This window comes from Siniperca chuatsi, linkage group LG1 (genome assembly GCF_020085105.1).
Source record: "Siniperca chuatsi isolate FFG_IHB_CAS linkage group LG1, ASM2008510v1, whole genome shotgun sequence".
In the NCBI taxonomy this organism is placed as follows: Eukaryota; Metazoa; Chordata; class Actinopteri; order Centrarchiformes; family Sinipercidae; genus Siniperca; species Siniperca chuatsi.
This window is the reverse complement of record NC_058042.1, coordinates 32524241-32549057: the sequence shown is the minus strand read 5'-3', so window position 1 is coordinate 32549057 and position 24817 is coordinate 32524241. Positions and strand designations below refer to the sequence as shown.

The 24817-nt window shown below is 40.5% G+C and overlaps 1 protein-coding gene across 12 annotated transcripts in view; it reads left to right on the top strand.

The window, feature by feature from the left end:
• Positions 1-24817, top strand: part of znf536 (zinc finger protein 536) — a 226008-nt gene that overhangs the window by 57094 nt on the left and 144097 nt on the right. For all 12 annotated transcript variants that reach the window (XM_044192965.1, XM_044192983.1, XM_044192903.1 and 9 more), the window contains one exon: positions 23913-24012. The gene's annotated coding sequence lies outside the window, so the exon portion shown is untranslated. The remainder of the gene's footprint in view (positions 1-23912; positions 24013-24817) is intronic.

Sequence of the window (24817 nt, the reverse complement as noted above, 5' to 3'; positions counted from 1 at the left end):
CATCATCATCTTTGTGACTGCCAGCAACCACCATTGATCGACAAAAGTATGCATGCAAACAAACAGACACACAAAAACACACACACACACACACACACACACACACACACACACACACACACACACACACACAGTAATCCAATCACACAAGCACAAGCAAATAAAACAAAATAAAATATTACAAATCTGAAGAAAATCTGCTTTGACTCAAAACTGCTGAAACTATTAGTTGATAAATTGTTTAGTTGATCGACAGAAAGTTAATCAACAGTCTTGATAATCGAAAAATTTGTTTGATTATTTATCTGTGAAAAAATGCCAAACATTTGCTCATTCCACATTCTGAAATGTGAGGATTTGCTGATTTTCTCAGTTTTATATCACTGTACGTTAAATACATTTAATACTGTTGGCTGGACAAAACAAGCAACTTGAATGTGTCGGCCTGGGCTCTGGGAAACTGTGATAGGCATTTTTCACTACTTTCTGACATGTTTTAAACAGTCTGATTAAACAATTCATCTATTAATCAGAGAGATAATCGCCAGATTAATTGATAATGGAAATAATTGTTAGTTCCAGCCTAGATTCAAAACAACCCTCAAAACATTACATTTTCATTTTCTATGTTTGCGGAAGACAGACAGAGACACAAGTCGTTTTTTTGATGTGAGGTATTTACAATAGTTTACATTTTATTATAGATTAAATGTGCAGAAGCTGAATAAACTTCAGTTTCTACAAGACCAAAGTTAAACAAAAACAAATGCTTTTGGAAGTGGGAAAAATGTCATAGATAAAATTACCTTGTTATAAAAGAAAAAAAAAACAGACCACAACAAAAGAAGTTAGTGATTGAAGAGATTTTAGAGTAATTTTTCAGCATTTTAGGGAATCTTTCAATGGCGAAAGCCTGATAGAGAGACAGAGCGATAGAGAGTGATAGGGTAAAGTGGCTGTACGCCACAGCAGCCCCATTGAGTTAAAGTGGCTGTGTGGCTAAATGATGTCATTGGCTAACTAGGCGTTCTCAGGCCATTGCCTCTGTTTGCGTGACTAAATACATACAATTAAGGCCTAGGCACTTCTCAATCTCTGTGAACTCATTGTTATCCCCGGGTTCAAGTGCACTGATAATGGGGGCCAGAGGAAAACAGGCGTAGCAGCGAGAGAGACAGAGAGCTGGTGGGTAAAATAGACATCTCATTATTAGTGGCATTCTCTTTCACCCCAACAGCGCTGCTAAAGCTTTGCTCGCTCCCTTTTTCTGCCTGTTTTCCTTTTTCCTGTGGCTCTTTCTCTTTGTCTCACTTTTCATTTTTTTGACCTATTTCTGTGATTTGCAAAACATTTTCCTTCCTTCTTTCTCTCACCACTCTCCTCATTTGTTATGTGAGGATGCTCTGTATAAGCAGTGTTTGCTCCCATACAGTGGGTGGTTTTCACATAGGGGCTGAGTATGACACGCACCTTTTACCAGTGTAAAACCCCCCGGGCCTTAATGTCACCTCTAAATGCATCATTAGTCAGTTAGGCTACTGTGAAAGTGGTAAGACAGTGGATGGGCAGACAAACCAAGAGGAAATAGCTTCTTCTGAAGTGAGTGAGATTGTGAAAATGCTTCTTTGAGTGTGGAGAGTTTGTGTCTGGATTGTGACTTCTTTTTTGAAATTTTGTCTTGCATATTTATTTTTGGTTGAAAGTTTTAACGGGATAGATACTTTGATGTGTTAGATTTCAGCTAATGACTTTACTTCACCAGGCCCTTATTATTTTTGACTTCAGTTCCTGTTTCAATTGGCTGTAATCCTGGCTGAAACTGAAGAGCAGCTGCAGCAACTTTTTTGGACAATTTAGAAAACTAAAACTAGACAAAAAACTACAAAATCATTCATAAAGGAAATAACTAACCCTCAGTGTAGCCCATCTAGAGCAGTGGAGGTCAAATTATGGTCCCCCTCCCATGACACACACATAGACAGGCACACATACACACACAAAGCAGATTGAGTGTAATCGTCTAAAGCGAGACTTCCCTGATGGCCTCGACACTTGACAGTGATGCCCTCAAGAAAAACTCTGTAACTGGAGAACGATTGCTTCTGTCTGTCTTGTGCAACTGGATCACCACGCCATCCTCCCTGCCCACAGGCACACATATACACAATCACAGGTACACATAAATGCGCACACACTCGCACACAAACAGCACAAACACATAGATATTCTTTCTCAAAGACACACAGAGGCAGATTTACAGATATTACTAACCAGAGAGGAACGGAAGTAAGCTCACACAAAGAAACAGCCAGTATGCACGACGGTGTATGACAAGAGGTATGTTGGGGGATGGGGGGAAGCGGCACGTTCTCCTCCAGTCGTTGGCGGGGCGCAGTGGCGGTAGCCTAGGTAAATGGATCTTATTTAGCGGCGCGTCAACACGTGTAAGGGGGCTTACGGCTCATTACTCTGGGCCCCGATCCTCTCTGCTCACCCACTGATGGATGGCAGGGGCTGCTGGGAGGAGGTGCAGGTGGGGGTGGGTGGGAGAAGGAGAGCAGGATGGACATCGGCCCTGCCCTCCTTCGTGCCTCCTTTCCTCCCTCCTTACCCCCTTGCTTTTGCTATTCCTCTCCTCAGTTTGCTCCATCTACTTTTGTTCTTGCTTTCAATGTAATTTACATATAATAAATGACCACATTTGTGTTTTCTATATCTAAATGACACTCAGTAAAAAGTAAATCACAACCAATTCGTGAAAGATTTTCCATTTACAGCTCTAAACATGTTTCAGGTCTTTCCTGGGAAAAATAATCTGTTTCTCATAGAACTATATTTTTTTATTGTATGTTAATTCTATATTACATTTTATTTTAAAAGTGTTCATGTTAACAAACTGCTAATGAAACTAAATTAAGTTCCTTAACTCAAAATTCAAGTGAAAATACATCAAACTGTCAGGTCATACTGTTTGGTTGACAAATAACTATGTGTATATTATTGTTATAATTGTAATTGTTTTACTTCTGACTTGTGTGCGTTTTATGTGTTTGCGTGAACAAGCTGGCTTACCTTCATCTTCTGTCAGTTTTATTGGTCTGAAGGGTGACTGGGCGCACAACTTGGTGTGTATGCTTTCATCACAATGTATCCCCCTGGTCTCTCCCACCCTACGGCTTCACTCTGTCCTTTCTAATTTGTTCCCCCTCTCGCTGCCCTTTCATTTATTTAATTTGTTGCCAGGCACTAACTTTATTAATAGAACTGTTAATCAGATGCAGTTTTACCAAAGCAGTGAACAAAATGTCAAAACACACAAGAACATTTTGAAAACAAGTATTTGGTTTGAATGCTACAGTATACAATAGGCCCTTTTCACTGCTGACATTTTGACATGCCACAGTAGGAAAAGCACAGGTGTAATAAAATGAATGATGATAAAATTCCTTGGAGATGTTTCAGTTTCAGGGTCCTGGTGTTGTGCATGCTGGCTTACTGTCACACTGTCATGACTTACTGGGACACCTGAATAGCACAGAGCCATCATTAACGTTATTAGTAACACCTGTGCTTTTCCTACTATGAGAAGTCAAACTGCCTGATGTGGAAAAGGCCTGTTATTACATAGACACCAAGTTTTTCAGTACGGACATGCAGTTATGCATACTGTTTAAAAGCCAGTAAGGGCATATCAACTATTTTCTTCAATTTTAACATTTTTATTTCTTATTTTATTTTTTATTTTTTACTTTACATCATCTATATTTTCTTAACATTGATTTTTTTTTCTTTTCTTTTTTTTGTTGTTGTCATATTTAGGTCTTGAATGGAGGGTTTATGGATAGAGGTTGTCATGTGTTGTACCCGGGGCCACATTTGTGGTTTTGGGCTGTTTAAATAAAAATTAACTTGACGTGACTCTGATGTGAGCTTCACATTGAAACAGATCAGTGGATTTTTCAGTCCATTACAAACTCCAAACAAAGCAACAAGTCCACAAAGTGAATCCATCCTCAGCATATGTCGGTATGTACAATGTTATTCCAGAGCATCAAATAGAGGAACGTTGCACCACAAATACTAATCCACATTCTTCAAGATCATAAGATCCAACTAAAAGAAAAGAAGTAGTAGTAACAGAGTGCAGACAGTGAATAACTTGTTTTTCTAAATATCATAGGGTAAACAAATACCTTGATGCATATCAACATTATAGTAAACTTTTACCCTCCACACCTGTGTTTCTTTAGAGGTTTGGGAGTCTGTGATTGGCTTAGTAGGTGGCAAATTTTAGGTCAGGCCTGCTACTTTCAAGCTCTCTACCCGGTTCAGTACCAGTATGTGGTGAACTAAATGCTTACATTAGCTCCCTGACACCTAATTGTTACCAGCTCACAAACCTGCACTATAAACGCCTCAACCATGACACACAGCTAACACACACACACACACACACACACACACACACACACTCACGCACATATACTGCTTCCAAAGCACTGAGTCAAGTCAGTCCTTCTTAAGCTCGTAGAGCATTCCTCTCATTCATGGAAGCAGGGCCCTCCTAGTGAAGCGCTTAATTGGCTGCAGATTACTCTTTAACCTCAGGGTTACACCACACACACACACACACACACACACACACACACACACAAACACACACACGCACACACACAAACACGTTGCATGCACACGTAGACAGAGGCAAACACACATGCACATACATACACATACACACACACCACTTGTGCAGGCTGTTAAAGTCTTAAGGGAAATGGAGTGTGGTTTTTACAACTCAGTGGGGAGGTCAAAGGTCAACAGATTTGTACCAATCTCTAAGGATCTGTCAGTCAAGGCTAAGATGCCAAGGCGACTACAGCACACACACACTCACACACACACACATTTGGATGCTTACACTGTCGCCTGAAAGTGTGTCTTCTTTGCTGTTTTCCTTCTTCTAGTTTCAGCTGTCTCTGCATAGATGAGATAATTTTTAATGCAGTCTGGTCAAACATGCTGGACTGGAGCAGATGCAACCCAGATGACTTTATAGTTGGTTCAGACGGTTTTGGTATCGCCAGTCACCTCGGTGTACTCCTCAAAACAGAAGCTCTTACTGTCATTGAGATTAAACTCTGGCTTGAGAGAAAGAGGAATTTGTGTTTTGCAGGCCTCTTAAAGTTGGTCTTATCAGAGTTAAGAGAATTTTGAATCAGCATATGCAGATTCTAGGCTTTGATTGGACATATAATTACATTATGCATTTGTATGATAAAATCATAATGGTACTGGACTTTTCTGACGTATGTCCTCATTCACAATGTAATTTATATTTCCATAATTGTTATTTATATTTTTTTCATTTTTGGTTTCTGTATGCGTGCATGCGTGGGTGTGTTAGTCTCTTCTCTCACTACTCCCTATTGTTTATGATACATGGTGAATATGTTTTTCTGCATGACTCACTCTTCTCTTCTAAAAGAATTAAGATCTCTGTGTTTCTCTCCCAAATTAGGTTTTACACTTTTATCCTAGCTTATGAGGGAACTTACTGCTAATATTATGGTGTTCGATGGAGAAAGAATGAGAGGGAAAGATTGAAAGAGAGACAGAGGGAAACTAAAGGGAGAGGGGAGTGAAGGAACATTAGTTATTTGAAGCAATGAGTCAGTTAACATTTAAATGCTGTTTTTTGATGAGCTTGTAAGAAAAACAGTTAAGAATAATGTTTGAAAAGGAACATAGGACCCTGGTAGAGAATCAGTAATGCCTGCCAGTCCTTCCATTGTACAGGCTTATGAATGATTAAGCTACTGTAACAACAAGGGCAGATCATATTACAGACGCCATTTTGTTAGTTCCCCCATGCAGTCTTTCATATCTCCACCAGTCGTTTACCAGGTTTATTCCAAACAGGATGATGGTGGTGTGTGTATTTATATGTGTGTGTGTGTATGTGTATGTGTGTGTGTGTGTGTGTGTGTGTGTGTGTGTGTGTGTGTGTGTGTGTGTGAGGTGGGGGGTGCAGGCAGGGTGGCATGCTCAGAGTTAATGCCACAAATTGTTGTTAGATGCAGGTCTCCCTCTGCCATGCGTTTTGGACAGGAAGGTAACGTGATTGGCTTTGTTCAGTCTTCCTGGCAGCCGACACCAGCTGACATCTGTTCCCTCCTAACCACTCAGACTTATCTCCATCAGGGAACACACACACACACACACACACACACACACACACACATGCACAGACAGGCACACACTGTCACACAGAACAGACACGTGCACACACCGATTCACACGGTCAAACACACAACCATACTTGTGCTTGTGAGGGAAAAAAAAAAGCACACACATACTCTAGACACTCACATACACACTCACACTTTTAAGCACAGGGCTAATTTTGTGATAATAGAGAGTTCAGTGTGCCAATTGTATGTGGGTAGCAAATAAATGCATTCACATATGTAAAAAAAACACTAAAATTGGGCTATGAACAACATCACAAGGTAAGACAAAAACCTCAGAATACACTCATGAACTGCACACACACACACACACACTATGTACAGTATACATATATATATAAAAGCATGCCTACATTATCAGATTCTACGAAATCAACATTGTATTGAAATTTTTGTGAACAAAAAACTAGACTGGCATTATTTGGAAAAGAAGGGAGTAAGTGGCTGATTTGCTTACGCATTCAGGGCTGATTGTGGCAGCGTTGCAAATCTTATTGTATTGCTAATTTATAATATTGGCGGCTGAGTCCCTGGCACAGAGGCCTGGGCGTATATCTTAGACATGTGGAATCTGAAGGCAGAGTGACATGAACACTTGCTGGGTAGACGAATAAAGAATTTCAGTCAGTTTTGCCTCTCTTAAGCAAATAACCGTCTGCAAAACTTGTCGGTGTATAAAAGACTGCCTTTTTCCCCCCTCTAGATGAGAGGATGAAAAAAAAGAAGAAGAGGGGCTGGTGGAGAAAAAAGGACAGAGGACTGCGTGTGAGAGGGGGAGGCTGTTTGAAATTAGCCCTCCACTCTGGGGTCCTGGGAAATGAACGTGACACGTCCAGATTTGGTGTTATTGTTGCAATTACCAGAAAACACCAGATGAATTCTTTGCAAGCCATGTGTGCTGGTTTGTGTATGCATGAGTATGTGTGTGTAGTTAATGGTGAGCATGTACACATATGGATGTGTGAGCATGTGTGTGCATGTTCATGTGTGTAGCTGTGTGTGTGTGTGTGTGTGTGTGTGTGTGTGTGAGCAGGTGGCGGGCATATTTGAAGATGACAGTAGGGGTCTGACCCATGCCAGGCCCAATAAAGTGGCCTTGTGATGGAGCTTATGTGACACTCTATCCCTAGGGCACTGAGGTCTTTCTCTCCCTCACACACATGGGCACAACACACACACTCATACACATAGTGCCTCATTTCCCTAGTGGTGCTCCTCCCGTCAGATAGCAAAGGCTGCACACTGATTGCTATGTCTGAGGTCTGTGTGTGACGACACACTGTACACTCAGCGCTATCACTATTGATCCAAGTCGTCACCTCTGAATTTTGTACACCAACTCATATTTCCAGTTGTAACAACCACCTACGACTGTTTTGAAATGTTTTGAATACTCAAACAATCTTACGACAGTGACATTTTGAAAACATCTCTGAAAAGTTTAACCAGACTCATATTTTTGGTTTGGAGTTCAGATATCAGCCGCTGTTGGTCATTTTCACAGATTAATCGTTTGATTGAGAGATACTTACTAAATATGCAACATTTCTTTTATATTATAATGTTGGAGAATAAGAGTTTTCATCTGTCTGCACATGCTAACCTCATGCTAACCTTTTCCCAACCCCAATCTGCTCTCTTTTAAACTTAGAACCAGTGAAAAATATCCTTGATTTATAGCCTAAACTACTTTGTAACACTTGTTCCTGTAATTCAAACAGGTTTAAAAATGGGCCTGCTACAAGTGTTGAACATACTGTGTGTGAATACAGCCATAAGGCCAACATGAGGAAGGGAAGTTAGAGTGGTTCCATCATAGATTAACTTGACAGTAATGCTGTGAGGCAGACACAAAATGTCTCTGAGACAGAGAAGAAAACAGGTTGGATGTTACCTGTCAGATAGACAAAAATCCACCTCATCTCGCAGCTCATACATTCTATCTGATGCTCTGTCTCACTTTTTCCCTCCGTTGTGCTGTTGGGAGATAGAAGCATCTTGTATGTATTTCATCAGGCAAGAAAAGAGGGATGGCTTTCTGTGAGTGTGTGGTTACAATAAATAGAGAGACCTTGACACCTTACAGGTGCATATAGCAACTTCACACCACGGCGGCTAAAATGGCAGCTGCAGGCAGAGAGGTAATTATGTGAGAACTGCTTTAGTACCCAGAATACTTGTAATCCGATGCAGGAATACCAAAGGATACAAAAGTATGGAGAAAGGCACAGTGTCACATGTCAGTGAAGTCTGATTTTTTTGGACAGAGTGCTCAGTCGCTAGGAGATAGTTCAACTTTGAAGTTTTCATTTGTTACTTAAAGGTGGGGTATGCGATTCTGGAGAAATCCAATACAAATACCGTGATATAGAGCGAACAACAACACAGCAAGTAATGTAACTAACGTTAGCTAGGTTGTGGGTTAGCAGACTACAGTCCTACAGTTGCTGCTGCGAAACTAACAGCCAGGGAGGACAAGACGTTTCCCAGAGCCAGCACAGCTGCTCCAGACAGCGATACTCACAACTTTCCTGCTACTATAGCTAACATCACAACAATAGCATGTCTTGGCAAACTAGAAAGTAACCTGAATGTCTATGGGCAAGTCATTTAATGTTACATGACACACAAATCATGGCTGGAATGGCTGGAATAGTGTTGTATGGCTCGGTCCGAGCAACTTTGTTTATTTCCCATTTACAGAGACTTTTTTCAGAGAGAGTTTTTTTTTCAGCACACACACTGAATGTTTGCTGAATTTGACAAAAAGAAGTGTATTGGATTAGAATGGCATACCCCACCTTTAATGTTACTGAAAACTTTGATAAATGTGCTGTTTCGTTTGATCCATTCACCACATTAAAATTTCGGTAAAATGGCTTTTATGAATTTTTTTTTCATAATTTCAATTTTTGGTGTCCATCTAAGTACCTCAGGTTCATCTACTTTGGGTGGTGAAATTGCATGAGCTAATTTGCTGAATTTGCATGAACTAAATTTGCTGAGATAAGTTATTGTATGGCCAGACTTGGTCAAGAGATTTGCCATTTTCCATTACCATTTGGCTATCTTGCAGGAATTAGATTTTTGTTGTTGATTTCAAAGCTGCCACTGGATCTGTTGGTAATAACTTTTTTTCAACATCATTCAAACTCTTAAATTAAATTACTCTTAAATTAAGTTGTATGCAGTGATCAATGTACTCTGTGATCAATGTAAGGATATGGAAATACCTTCAAAGAGGAGTGAAAATTAGAAAGCAGGAAAGAATGGAGGAAGGAAGAACAATTTTTCTGCTGATCTGGCCTTTCAGTTGCGGCTGCCATTTATTACACATCTCATTTTCTGCCACAATAAACCAGACTAAAAACAAGTGATCTGGTGTATTTGCACACATTTTTCAGCAGTGCAACTTCCAAGAAAACAAGATCTGCAAGATAACATCAACTGACTGACTGTGTGTGGTGTGCATGCATGCATGCATTGACGTTGCAATCATCCATTTTCTCATTCAGGCGTTTTCGATGCCGAAAATGTAGCTTATGTTATGTCATACCTGGAACTCCGATGGAGTTGAGCACAAGGTCTGATTTCTCCCTTGCTTCATCCCTCAATTTCTCCTGTGTAATCTTTTCTGTCCTTTGCTATTGATTATCATGATGATTGGATTTTGTAGAGGGATTACCATGCTCTCTAAACTATTCATTTAATTTCAGTTTAAGTCACAAGTTGCAGTCTGTGGATTTTGGAGACCAGTTGTCTTGGGTTTAACACAACACGTGGCTTAGACACTTTACATATCTCTGCTTTGTTGTTTGTGTCCGAGCGCTTCCAGAGAGGTGTGAGTGTAAGGATCTAATGTAGCTAACTAAAGTGCTTGCCGGATCTACTGTGCAGAGTAGGCTATAGCCAAGCTAAAAGCTTTAACTAACAGATGACATTAGATGAGGAAGAAAATCTTGAGTTTTCCAAATCAAAATAACAATTAATTGTAGTCATTGTTCCTGATAAGATGGAAGCTACCTGGTCAGATAACATACATCACTATTACTATGGTATTTGATTGAAAAGGAGGTAACACAGAAAGAAAAAGACAGAGAGAGACAAAGAGAGAACAGCCAGGCCGGGCAGAGAGGGGAGACACTAGCAATCAGGTAACAATCTTGGATCTGAGCATCATTGCAATTTGGAAGAGCACATTTCCAATCACAGCAAATATACATCTCAGATCAGAGATTTGTATACAACTTATTTGTTATCTATGCTGATTTGCTTAAGTCTACATTCATATGTACTTTTAAAGAAGGGCAGTAATTTTGGACTAATTGGCATCCAAAAGCACAAATATAAGTCATTGTAAGCTTTGTTTGTATTCTCTTTTCATTCCTTCCTTTCTTTTCCCCTTTTCATTATTTTTCTTATTCATTAAATAATTCTTTAAATGTAAATCCTACATTAATCTTCATTGAGAGTGTGTGGGAAGAGTAAAAGTAGAAACTAAAACACAGAGAGAAAGATAGAAAGGTAGATTTGCGTAGCAACTGCAAGATAAACCCACTCCTGCTGCCTTGCCCCAGTTTGAATTGAACTCTGGTTTTTGTTTTTCATTTCCATTTTTTGCACATATCTCTAGCTCAGCATGTATAAAGTTCTATTAACATCTCCCCATTTTTTTCTTTTTTTCCCTCCCTCTTTTTTCCTGAAGGGTTTATTCTCCTTAATTTATTAGGGTTTAGTAATTCAATAATTGGTGAGTGATCTTTAGAGTCAGCCTTGTATTCTGAGTATTTGCATAGTAATTTTACATTTTAATATTACCTAAAGACTTGCACAAAACTATGATTTGACCTCAGCTCATGTCATCCAAAAGTGTTCAAGAAGGATTACAAAATTAGGATCACACCTTGCAACGTCTGAAAAAAGCTTGAGGTGATAAAGTATAAATGTCTATCGCTCCTTCTCCCCCTTCTTTCTCTCTGTGAAAAAGTGTGAACTAACAAGCGTCCAGCAGCTTGTAATACAAAGGGCTATCTGCACGTTACTCAAGAGAAGCAGAATCTGGCCAGGCAACGCCGTTAAAAAGAGTGAGTGAGGTGGGGAGAGTAAGTAAGCAAAGCTGTATAGTGATTTGCCATTTATAATTGGCCTGAAATGGTAGATGGTGGCTGGCAAGGACTGTATTTTTTTTAGTATTTTTTTTTTTTTTTAAACACAATCTGTGCCTGCGGTCGGGGCGATGCATCGCTAATGACAGAAAGCCGGAGTGGTGTGGAAGCACAACAGTGCCTGGTGCCTACAAGGCCAGCACTCACAAATATGTTCACAATCCGATTTCAGATAGATGGATAGATGATTCCCAATAAAATTGAACTGAATTGAATGGAATGATGTTTCATGGTAACAGATCATAAAATTGTGGGTACATTCTATTTCAAACACTCTGCTCATACTCAACACAGTTACACGCAGTCTCACTTTTAGCTACCAATTAAAAACAGTTGTGTGAAAGTCTCAGAGAACCAACCCAAAACCAAAGTGCAGAAATATATTTTTGAAAATAGAGATCTTATCCAAAAGGGACCCAAGGACACTCAGACCCAATCCGAAATAGACCAGAGGATAATTGCACCCAATTCGAAATGTGGTCAACCCCAACAGACCCACGATGCGCCACTATTTAACAAGCAGCCGTGGACGAGAAGAGCAGCAACACCAACAACTACTCCAAATTAAACAACAAAAAATTATATTTGTGATTTGTTTGGATTTTATTAAGAATTTTGTGATCAGAACCAAAAGACAAGTAAGCAAACAGGTGTAGGCCGTCTCTCAGTCCAACAGTAGCTCAACAAATGAGAAAATAAACTTTTACATACATCTGGGTCTCTTAGTTAATTAGTAAGCCTCACTCACTACCAGCCAGCCAAAGGAAAGAAGAACTGTGATAATGTTATTGCCAAATGAAAGCAACGTTTACAAACAGCAGCTTCCTGTGTCTATGTCCAACGTTTTGTTGACGGCTCTATCCACCCCGACCTCCCCCGTCTGTGGACTTAGTGGCTCTAAAACAACTTCACACTATTTCCTCTTCTGCTCCCGACAAACAATTATGCCTATGTTTGCAGCTGGAGGGCTTCGTCACTTTGCCTTTGTCCTAACGTAAACATATGTCTTTTTGGGCATTTACTAAAACAACTGATGCTGTTGTGTTTCTTGGGAGGACAGTCTCAACAACACATGTCCCACAAATCAAGATCACAGTGCACTCTCACCTTAAAAAAAAACAACATTTTCCATGCAATGATTATGATGCACCATGTGATGAGAGCTAACAGCGAGTCTGTTTGGATCCATTGGAATATTAGACATATTGACACACAGATCCTGCATTAATAGAATGGGACCCTACCCAACCTGATTAGGATGGAATTTGGACCCTGCCTGACTTGAATAGCAGGTTGGGCTTGGTTAATGAAAACTAAGTGGACCTGTGACATCTAGCTGGGGGTTGACCATGTTCAAGGGCACTAGGGCAGTATTTGTTGAGAGATAGTAGAGTGTTCTTCACTTAATTTCCCCACCCATTTTACCCAGTCTTTCAGACTGGAGAATCAGACCAACAACCTTCCACAAAAGCTCTTGTCTAATCTCCAGATTACACCCCCTCTCACACTGCAGGGGGCAGGGGACTCTTGGGCAGGCAGAACAGCGCCCAGATGCCCAGCCATGGATAAGGTTTTTGGATAAAGAGCCCCCACCACCAACTCACCCCCATCCCTTCTCCTTCCTGATGCCTCCTCCATAAACTATGAAAAGTTAATGAAGAGGTAACTTAATGATGTAATGAATATGGCGGAGCCCAAGGTCAAAGCTGGTTACAGTCTGGGGCTGGGCACAAGACAGGGCCAGGTGATAACGCATGGTTTTATATGCCTCTCTCTCTCTCTCACACTCACACACAATCACAGACAGACACAGTCTCAGTATGCATGTAGATCTAAAGATTATTTGTCAGCTGGCATTGAGAGAGCAATCCTTGGTTTTGACTGGAAATATATAGAGAAATATGCTTTGTAGCTTACATGTGTGCATCTGTATTTTTTGTGTGTGATGTAGGGAGCTTGTGTGTGTACTTGCGTCTGCAGGGACAAGGGTTTTTGAAGTACTGAGTAGAGGGGTGTTTATGCATGTTTTTAAGTTTTTGTGTGTATTTGCATCTGTTAGAGTTTGTGGCTTTTGCATTCTTTCCTGCTTGCGTTCAGCAGACACATGTGTGTGGGTGTTTGACAGTATTGGGATTTGTTCTGATGTTGAAGCTGGTGATTAAAAATTGAAAAGGTTTGAAAGACACAGTAGAGCGTTTGGCGGAGCCAGGTACGATCGATAGAGCTCTGGTGAATGGCCACTACCCCTACTTGTTGGGCTGGAGAGCACTTGGGAATGTGCTTGTTACGCCTTCAAATAGTCAGTAAACCAATTACACTTTAAAAAGACATTATTTTCCTCACAGCACAGCACTTTTACTTGAGTTTGTTTTAGACCAGCCTTGCCACAATGTTAGAAAATGTCTGGATTTGTGGAAGCATCTGTCTGACAGTGGCTGTTTTTATCTCTAAAAGTAAAGAAAATGCCAACCCAACACATCCGATTTATTTGAAAAAAACATGTACTGTACATGAGTAAAATCAAAAGAAGAAGGGGCAAGGGCAGTATAAAGGGAAGGATAGATGATAAGAAAGGAGGGAGAGGATAGGAGTTCTTAGCGCGTGGCCTACCCAGCTGCCAGGTGCTCATCTTCGATCTGTTTGGCCTCCACCAGGCTAAAGAAGTGTCTACACCTCACTTTATCCCCTTATAGCCTCTCACACCACAACATATCGGGGAGGGGAGGAGGAGACTGAGGAAGGGCTGAATGGAGAGGATGGGTTGGGAGGAAAGACAAGGAAAGGAAAATGACAGCAAATAGTACAGAAGAAGAAGGAATGAGGATAGTGGGAGTGAACCAGGAAGAGACAGACTAAGGCACACAGTTATTAAAAGCCAAAGAACCTATATTTTCATAGTTCAGGTTAGCTAGCATGCAAACTTTAATTGCAAAAATTGAATGATTATGTCTACAATCATCAGGCTAGCTAACTTGGTGTAAAATTGTGTTTCTTTGAGCTTGAACTTCACAGACACAGACATCATACAGCTACAGGGAGTGTACAGTGTACAGGCCAACATGGGTCATGCTGGTGGCTTCCTTTCAGAATAAAATGGTTTTGCAGATTCCTCCTTTCTCACTTGAATCCACAGGGAAACTAAGAATGTTTTTGCATATGTGTTTCTCATCAAGATGATATCACCAAGCTTTTAATACAGTGCAGCTATTTCTGGTGGCAGTGTAAGGTCTTGTCTCCACTCTGTGTATACATTTTCACATCCATCATGGTTATATTTTATAGCTACTAGTATAAAATGGGGAATATGAATAGAATTGGTAGAAAAATTGATTGAACATCAGAATATTACACTTCTTAAGATATTCTAGGGGGTCATTTTTGATATAGCGGTGTATATGTTTGTCGATCGAGTCACCAGATAAGGCAAATAAGGGGAAATAACTATGACACCTGCACCAACTAGAGAACATCTATACACTCTCTAGTTGGTGTAGGTATCACAGTCAGAACATGTCTGTGACTTTTTCTGTGGGTAAAGAAGTGGCACTTTGGTTTAAAGAGTGCATGCCTTTATGAGTAAGTGAGTGTGTGTGTGTGTGTGTGTGTGTGTTATGTTGCATTGCCAATGTTTGCAGCACTGGTGAAGTGTGACCAACCCTTTCAATGTAACTCATTGATTCCTTTGCCCCATTTTTCCTGGATATGTATTAAAAAGGAAAATAGTAGCCAAATGTCAGAAGACACAAAAGGCAGGATGAGGCTGCTGCAAAGTGTTTTAAAGTGTCAAAAAGCAAGTTGTTTGTCCTTCGATCCTTAAGGCTTTGCTGTGTGTACCTCTACAAGAAGAGGCTGTGGTGTGTGAAGTTTTTGTACACACACAGTGCCTACGGCATTACTTACGCTAACCCTATATTGGAATCCATTTGTTGAAGTGTTTTTTGGTGGCTCAGCAGGCTGCAGCAGTGCAGCTATACTTACTCACAACCTTTGTCATGATTCACCGTCTCCCTCTCACAGGTTTTTCCTGTCAATCACCTCTGTGTACTAAAAGCAGAATATACTAAACTTAGCTTCCCCAAGGCAATCTACGATCCATCTGATCTGCTGGACAGCAGGCATGCCAGTAGACTGGCACTGTAGGTTACTATAACATATTATATTCTAAGCATGGATGCTCTATTATTAAATGATAAGAATTTGGAAAACTGTATGGTTTGGTTTGTAACTTTAGAGAAGATAAACATGCGCTTTATTGTCTGGTTTCCATATAAATTTGCCTTCCGTCCAATGTCCAACTCTACATACATACATACGCATCACATACAAAGAACAATCAGATAACAAATCAGAAGTGCAGGAATATGTGGAAATGTAGCTGCTAATGTGCTGACAGCTCACACCATGTTGGCCATACATATTTAAAACTCAAGTGTGGCTTCCTGTCTACCAAGTTATCAAATCAATGTCTTTAGGAGGAAATGATAAATACTGTGAAACCACTATAGACCATGATCACGTGCTCACCACAAGAGATTTGCTCTAGTAATAGACAATTGCAAAATGCGACAGCATGCTCAACACATGTGGGTTTTGATAGGACGCACATATCACACAGTTTGATCTTCTAAGTTGCAGTGATAGCCTGTGAGATATATGCCTGTGTATGTTGAGCGCCGTGTTAACTCTGGGTCATTTTGACAAGTGTAAACACTCAATCTCCCCATCAAATTCCATTAAACCCTGTAAGAACACAAACACACACTCCAAAAAGAAGCCCCCAAGCAGCGGCATTAAACAAGTGCTCTCATTTGGACATAAATAGTGTGATCTTACTCTCATAAATCACTCTGAGATTGCACATTTGGCCCAAGCAAAGGCTTCAGGTTCGCTCACCCCTTCTGTAAACAGGTTCTCCTTCAGCCTCTCACAATTTCAGCATGAGTCGGTAGATGTGTGCATGTGTGTGTATGTGTGTGTGTGCAAGGTAACCGGGCTTGATCCATTTTAAAAAGAGTCTTGCTGTAATCAAAAACAATAACCGCTCAAAGCATAAACTCTTCCAAAGTCCCCCCAACACACACACACACACACACACCCCCACCCTCCCCTCAAAGTATGAAATAATATTCTGTGTGTGGGCCCTGGCCGAACGCTGAGAACGCAAACATTTCACAATAAAGTTGTTTAAATAAAGACCTTGGCATAGATGGCTGGGAGATAGAGGACATGCTGCGTTAATTACAAGCGCCCGTTAAAATAAACCGCTGGTATAAAATATGACTCTTTGCTTCTCTCATTCTTGGGGATTTGAACCTATAAAATGTCAGCGATGTGTGTACCTCACATGTGCTGTTTAGAGACCAAACACAACAGCAGCCCTTCTGGTTGAAGATTGGAAAAGAGAGATAGACAGACAAAGAAAGAGAAAGAGGGGAAGGGGGGCAACATCCGCAAAAAAACACAACAGAGCTCTACAATCAACAAAGAAAGCAGTGTTTACTCTGCATTTAAAGACTTGTGAATTCTTCTCGCCCCCGCCTTGCCGTTACGTGGCGTTAACTGAAAGGGAAAATAACCCAGTTAAGCACTCGGTTTATTATTCTTCAAACTCTTGTCTGAAAAGTAATATGCTTTAAAGACACAGTAAATGTACTGGTGCTCTCCTCTCTGTATCTGTTTCAGCCTTTCCCTTACCAAGCGGTATGTGTGTGTGTCTCAGTGTGTAAAGTTACATTGCAAAGAGAGAGGCAGAGAGATGGATTATTTTTCCTGAAGCGTGGACTTAAGTTTCTGCTCTCTGCTGCTGGGTGGCCCACTCCTTTTTAGCCGTGTTAACATAAGAATAGAGGGGTGGACAGGGGGTGAGGGAGGGGAAGGAGGGGTGGGGTAGCAGGGTAGCTGGTTTAAATTATTCTGCGCCTCCGCTGCTGCATAGCAGGAGCTGTTGTTATCCACTTAGAACATCAGACGATTTGTTCCTTCTCCCTCTCTCTTCTCTCCCTCTCTCAACCCTGTGGTCGTCTTTATTCGGGACCCTTTGTACCAGTGTTATGTTATAATGCCTGTCCCGGCCAGGGTGCACCTCATTCCCTGCCACTTGTATGCTTTTACTTTTAAATTTGAAAAAAAAAATGCTTTTAAATTAACTTGTGTTGCTTTGAAATCTGGTTTTACCCTGCAAAAAGGCCCATATCTGATTTTAACCCCTTAAAAAAGAAAGTTTTTTTTCTTGTAGTTGATCGGCAGGGTGATGTGTTTTACCTCCAACTGAGCTAAACTAATCAAGGCCGCATTCTAGTGAAAGATTTTGCCCCTGTGAGGATTACCTCAAAAATCTAAATATCAAATGTTAACTCTCCGTACTTGGGCTGTCATCCAAGATCAGGGACGAGTGCTGTGACGCTTGCAGGCCCAGATGAGGAATGCAGTTATGAGGAGATATTTGTATACATTCAGCCTGCGCCTTGGAAAGCAGAGATGGTGGTTGAGCACAGCTTAAAGACATCTGGATGCGATGAAATGCCATTTGTCTAAACAATCAAGAGTCTTACCAAAGCCACCCAACGTGCGCTGTGCTTTTAGTACATGCTTGTGCAATGTGCTTCAACAGAAAGCGTTATTGACAAATATTTCATTGCGACAGCCTCATGAGATCTCAAAACGAGATTTTTTTTTGCATCATTCCAGCTTTCTGCTGTAAACATAAAGCATTTGTGACGGCTGTGTACTTGAGGATGGATGAGATGTGATGAAGTTAATTTTGAAGGGGGGAAGGTGGAAATAAAGAGAGACATAAAACCATGGTGGCATTTGATTATAAATAAGACTGAGGCAAATCAGTGAGATCATAATCTAAATACTTAAATGTAATGCTCATTCTTCTTACTGAAAAATGGAAAATGGTGAATAATAACCACTCATAGTTTGTGGTTGACCACCAGCCATCACTGCAACAAAGCATTCAAGAGAGTTTAAATTAACTTGACTTTCAAAAGATACAGTATCAACATGTCAGGATGGATTTCTCTGTAGGCTAAAGACACAAAATCACAAGATAAACACCCAGATAGGGAATGAGGTATCATCTGTCAAAAGAAATGCCATAGAGAATGAGGCATCATCTGTCAAAAGAAATGCCACATGTATAGATTTATTTTCTCCTTAATTCCATTTAAACAAATGGTCTGGGCAGTCATGGCAGCCAGTGCTTTGACTATGCCAATGGTGTGTGTGTGTGTGGTGGTGGAAGTGAAGGGGGCAAGCAGACATGACTGGGATAATAAGCGTCATGGAATCTAATCAGATTTCTAAGAGGAACTGATTGTTGTGAGGCAGCCGGTGCAGGAGTGGGGTTGACAATAAGCTGAAATTTAAGTGTTAATTTTTATGCTAATCCTCTGGCATCTCTGTGTGATGCAATTTGGTCCAGCAGCCCCTTGACTTTGCGCAGCAGATATGAAATTGTCCCGTGCACAGAGAAAATGTCAGCTTGCCAGACCCTGAAAGCTCGTAATTTATTAGGTATGTTTCTATTAGTATGTGTCACAGTTGTTAGGGAGCCACATGCGCAGGCAGCCATACCACCTTGTTTTCTCCCTCCTCTTCCCTTCTTTTTCTCTATATCTCACTCTTTCTATTTCTCTACCCCAACTCGCCTCATCCTTTCTCCATCTTTTTTTCTCCCCGCATTGCCATACACTTCTTTAGCATACACGCACATGGACGCATGCACACACACAATGGCACACACCGTGCTTGTTCTTAAGATGGTCTCGGCTCAGTGGCTGTTACACTGGGGCATTAATGTATTATCATATATCGGGTGGTCCTTGCCCCCTGGACAAAGGCTATTTAATACAATTTAATGACATTCCCAAGAATGGTGTGTGTGTGTGTGTGTGTGTGGTGGTGTTGGTGTTGGTGGTGGTGGGGGTGGGGTGGGGGGTTGTGTAGAAAGAGAGGAATAGAGTAAGAGAATAAAAGAGAGAGGGAGGGAGAGAAAAGGGGACGAGAAGAATAAAAAAGAAAGGCAGAGGCCCAGATGAAAATAGCATCTGTGTTTTTCATGGCTCGCCCATGCAAACATTGCAGTGTAAAATGTGTGACTTTCACTCCTCTTTCTCTCTGTTTCTCCATCTCTGTTTCTACCTGCAGAATAAAAGGTAGTTAGGGGGCCTTGGTAGGGCTAAATATGAGTAGTAGATTTTCAAAGTAGTGGAGGAAATACTCTGACTTTTTACTTAAGTAAAAATAATAATACCCCATTGTAAAAATACTACTATTATACTTCTACTCCATAGTAGAAGTCAGAGAGGAATAACCCTTACAGTTTTCACAATATTAAACCCCATTTTTGATGCTATTTATGTGCAGCAATAGCCATTCAGTGTATTTACATTCTGTAGTATTTTTCATTGTTACTATCCATGTAGGATTCAAATTGCGTATTGTACATGATATTAAGACAAAAGCCAGTGCAAGTGCACATTTCACTTCTAATGTGGAAAACATCTAATTTTGAACAGAACTCTCGGGCCCAACAGTGTCTCCTAAAAATTATGTTAACATACTTACAAATTTGCAATAGTTAATCTGTTTTGAAAGAAATGTAATGCCACCAATTTTACATAAAAAAAAAAAACATAAGTAAACATATTCGATGAACGCGTCTTACCATTAGTTTTTATGGGTATTAATAGAGGCTGGCCAATAGAGGGCGCACCAGCTACAAAGCTTAATTCAGAGCAAGCATGCTTAATACATATAATTAAATATTTGACATGAGCAAATTAAATAGTTTTTACTTTTTAAGTATTTTGATATTACTTCAAATTAAGTAGCACAGTATGAAATTCATAGTAAAATTGTGTCTATTTTGTATTCTCTTTCCTAATGAGAGCCATCTCAGGCATGTAATACACACTAATTCAACACTAGCTTCCTCCTAATTCTGCCTCCATCTAATACAAGTGAATGGGTGTAAAAAGGGCACAGAAGACAGCGCCCTAAAACTAATAAAACAATGGGATTCATGAGTAATGGGCTGTGTAGCCACTAAGAACCTCACAAAAATGAGGCTGTTCCTGTTTATGTTTCTCATGCTTTCAATAATTGTAGCTTATTGTTAGAGCCACTCTATTCAGGCTGTTCACTTTTTGTAGTCATACCTACGAAAAGTAATGCACTATAATTCAATATAACCCACGTAATCGGGAGCCACGAGGCAGTTGCATTTATCATTAGGCGGCGACCTCTAGTGGCCTCAGTAATTACGACGGGATCAAAGGATGAAGTCAGATGAGGAAGTATAAAGAACGTCAAAGTCCAAGGGTGGTGGACGGGGTGGATGGATATGCCAAACACAGGACTATCACCCAGGAGACCCCAGTTTGTGTGTGAAACCAAATGTCAACATTGACTTATTTTAAGTCACGCTTACTTTTTTTAAAGTTATGTACGTAAATTACATAACCTATGTAAGTTAAGTCACGTAATTTACTTCACGTGACTTACGTGTTTACATCTCGTGACTTACTGAAAAATGGTGCATTACTTTTTGTAAGATATCTATGAGGACATGTTGCTCTATTCCACTCTTTTAAGAAATAAAGTATTAAAGGGACAGTTCACCCCAAAATTTAAAATACATATTTTTCCTTATCCATCTAGACTGTTTTGGTGTGAGTTGCCGTGTTTTTGAGATATCGGCCGTATAAATGTCTTCATATTTTTTAATAGAATGGGACTATGTGGAACTCGGCTTGTGGTGCTCAAAGCACCAAAAACTACATTTGAAAAACTCGACAGCAATCTCTCTTTCCAGAAATCATGACCTGGTTACTCAAGATAATCCACAGACCTTGTTGTGAGCAGTTTCATGTAGGAACTATCGCTAGAAAGTAAATAGTTAGTTAAATAGTTCCCTCTAGGGTTGAGCGAGTACAAAACGAGTATTGGGTATAGATAATGTACTTTTTACGAGTATCAACAGAGTAAAATGTGTCAATATCTGTGCTTGTAAATATAGCAACTTTTATAAAAAAAAAATTATCTTAGTTCTCTTACTCTTGTGATCAAAAGCATTGTTCTGAAGCTCAATTCTGAAGCTGTTCTGTAAATAGTTTTCTAATAAATATAGCAACTTCTGATCAACCCATATTGGCTAACAACGTCCGGTTAATCCCGCCCACGTCCGGTTTAAACACCACCCACATCCAGATTAAGCCCCGCCCATTACAGATACAAGTACAGATACGAACGTATATAATTTAGTTGGCTGAACAGATACAGATAATGGTGTACTCACTCATCCCACTTCCCTCTCTCTTTTATAGTCCTCTATAGCTGGAGTCAAAGCTTAGTGCACCAAGCTAGACAACAACATTGCTAGTGAGTAAGCAACCTTCAGTGTCTGTAGTCCCCACCCAGGTAAATAATCACCAACCGTGACCGATGGGTATGTTTAGGCAAAACGCTTTGCTAAGGTTAGAAAAAGATCATGGTTTTGATTAAATATTGACTACACTTCACTATTTTAGCAATTTTATACACTCTTGGGTAGTTTAGTAAGTAACAATATCTATATTTTTAACTCATTATGTGATTTTTATGTAAAATATGAATCTCCAAAGTAACTAGGTGTTAAAATGAATGTAGTGGATTAAATCAAAATTGTACTCAAATACAGTACCTGAGTAAATGTACTTAGTTACTTTCCACCACCACCTGTTAGTAGGCAAAATACAATCCGTTTTGGCAGAGATATCATCAGTGAGGGATGATGGAAAAAGAACTAGGACAAACAATGTGGTTTGACGATATTTCAGCAGACACTTATTCTCCCTACAATTCTATTCTATTCTATTTTTAGTCATCTCTCTCTATGTTTCAACACTGCTAAAATGGCTGTGCTCCCTGCTCATATGTTGAGTGATACTAGAAAGCCAGTCAAAACTGTACTCAGTGGGCCCAGAGCACACACTGAAAGGTTTGGATGCAATTCACATATAGGTCAATTAAATGCAACAACATCTGCTCTCTCCCTACCATTTGCATATAGCATTCATATGTTAATGATGTCCCTTGTTTTTTTTCTGCATGTGTGTATGTGCATGTGTGTTTGTGTGTGCTATTTGTTTCTCTCTGTGTGTATTTTTTTTCCCCTTGTACTTCCTTCCCTCCTCCCAGCCTCTTTGTATCGGCAAACAAAAAGAGATGCAGAAAATTTGGATTCATACTTCCCTTTTTGAAAAAAAAAACAGATACGCCCGTCCTATTTTCACTTCCTCTCGCCTGACAATTAAAGGGGAGGTTAGACAAGTGCCACAGTTGTTCCATTGCCGTGCCCCTGATTTCAACAAGAAGCCCCTTTAACACCAGAGAAGGCAAGGCCCTCTCTCTTTCCCAAGCAGCTTAATGCCTTATAAATCAATGATGACACAGATGGACTAGCGATAATCTATTTAGAATGCCTCACAGCAAATATTGTTGTGCAGATGATTAGACAGCCAGTTATTTTAACTCAGACCCCTAAACCCAATCTTCTGCTTATCATATTGCTCCTCAGATTTATATTGGTAATTTGGGATTTGTAATTTTTTTTATTTGAAATAGATTTGTCAAAAAAGGGATGTACAAATGGTAAAATGGATGGACATTTAATGGAAATTAAAAGTTAAAATCAAGTTTGGCAGGGCAGTATGTCTCCACATGTTTGTTTGTTTCTGTGCATGTGTGTGTGTGTGTGTGTGTGTCTTGGGTGGCATGGGCAGCTTGAGGAACAAAAGACATGAAGAGGTGCTGATGTCTGTGCCAAGGCCATAATGATAAGGCATGTTTCTTTAAAGAACGGGGAGACAGACCTTTAGCAGAATTGTATCTCCAGGGCATTGTGTGTGTGTGTGTGTGTGTGTGTTAGACAGTCTAGTGACACGAGGGGGGTTAATGGCAATCCAGGGTCTCTGCCCCTTTTCATGGTCGATGGGGCTCAATTTAACGTGCGAGCGTGAGGAGGAGGGGGAGGAAGAGAAGAGGACGAGGAGGAGAAAAGCACTGAGGAGGAGTGCAAAAATGAAGTGGAGGTTGTCAGACGTGGCAGCTGCTCAGAGGCCCTGATAAATATAAGCCCATATTGATCGGTTGAAAATGAAAGATCCCCGAGTGGCGTGCAGTATTTAGCTTCTTGTGTGCCTCACGTCAGCGGTGGCCTTGCCCTGGAGGGATAGATTTTCAGCTGTGCCTCCGGGCACTGCAGTGCGCTGGGTTTGATTTCATCTTTAACCTTTTTCGGCTGCGTTCCCTTGACCTCTGCAGCGTCGCTCGCTGAATTTGTTAGATTTTCATTTTTAAATCGACCCCTCCCCCAACCCATCTCCGTCTTCCTTTGCACCCATCACTGTCTCCTTCTTTATGTTGTCCATTTTCCTCTTTACCTCTTCAGGTCTATATTTCATTATCACCTCCTCTTCTAATCTTCCCCCTCCTCTGTTTCTCCCTCTAGGTGGCCATTCCAGTAAGCGGCAGTAAGTCAGGAGTGACAGAGAGAGGCCACTTGATCCTAACAGACAGGTTGCACTCCAGTATGCAGTTGGAGTGTTAAGGTAAGCTCACACACTATTCATACCTTAGCCTGTAGCAAAATGTCCTCAACTTGAAGATTTTTCACATTTTTCTAAACCTTGTTTGATATGTGCTTCTCACACTGTAATGATAAAAGAACAAGACACATACACACAAATAAATGCACACATACACTCACACACTCCAACTGTTCATCATTCACTCACCATTTAGTCTTATCCCCAAAGGCACTCTCTTAAACCAAAACACACACACACGCACGCAGAGACAGTCACACAGCTACAGTACACTGCTGCTATGTGTGCAGACAGAACTTGTAACAATCTGGATTGTGATAATCTATGATAATCATCCACCACATGCCACCTAAAAACGCACATGGGTGGCATTCAACACCCACACTGGCACATTGCTTCAGTGCATCTCGCCTCCCTCTGCCGCTCTCCCCAATGTCACTACCTCCAGCGTCAATGTCACCACTCTGCTCCTTATTCTCTTTTATGTATGAGGAGGCTTGCGCTATAACGCCCCGCGGAGTGGGAAAAAGGAAGGAATCTTGAACAATTTATGTTTGGCATTAGTGTAATTGAATCCCACTCGTATATCAAAGTAAGAAAGTTGCAAGGTGTAGGTGATATAAATGCAAGGTAGGGATCCATGAAAACACAGATCTGTCCCTCCCCTTTTCCTTGTCTTCTGAACAATGTCTCCCATCTCTTTTTTTATTCTCTCCCTCTCTCCCCTCCTTTAGCTAGATGGATGATAAATTCCCAGCCAGAGTGCCAGCAACAGCTGTTGGCAGACAGGCCTGATATGAGAATAGCA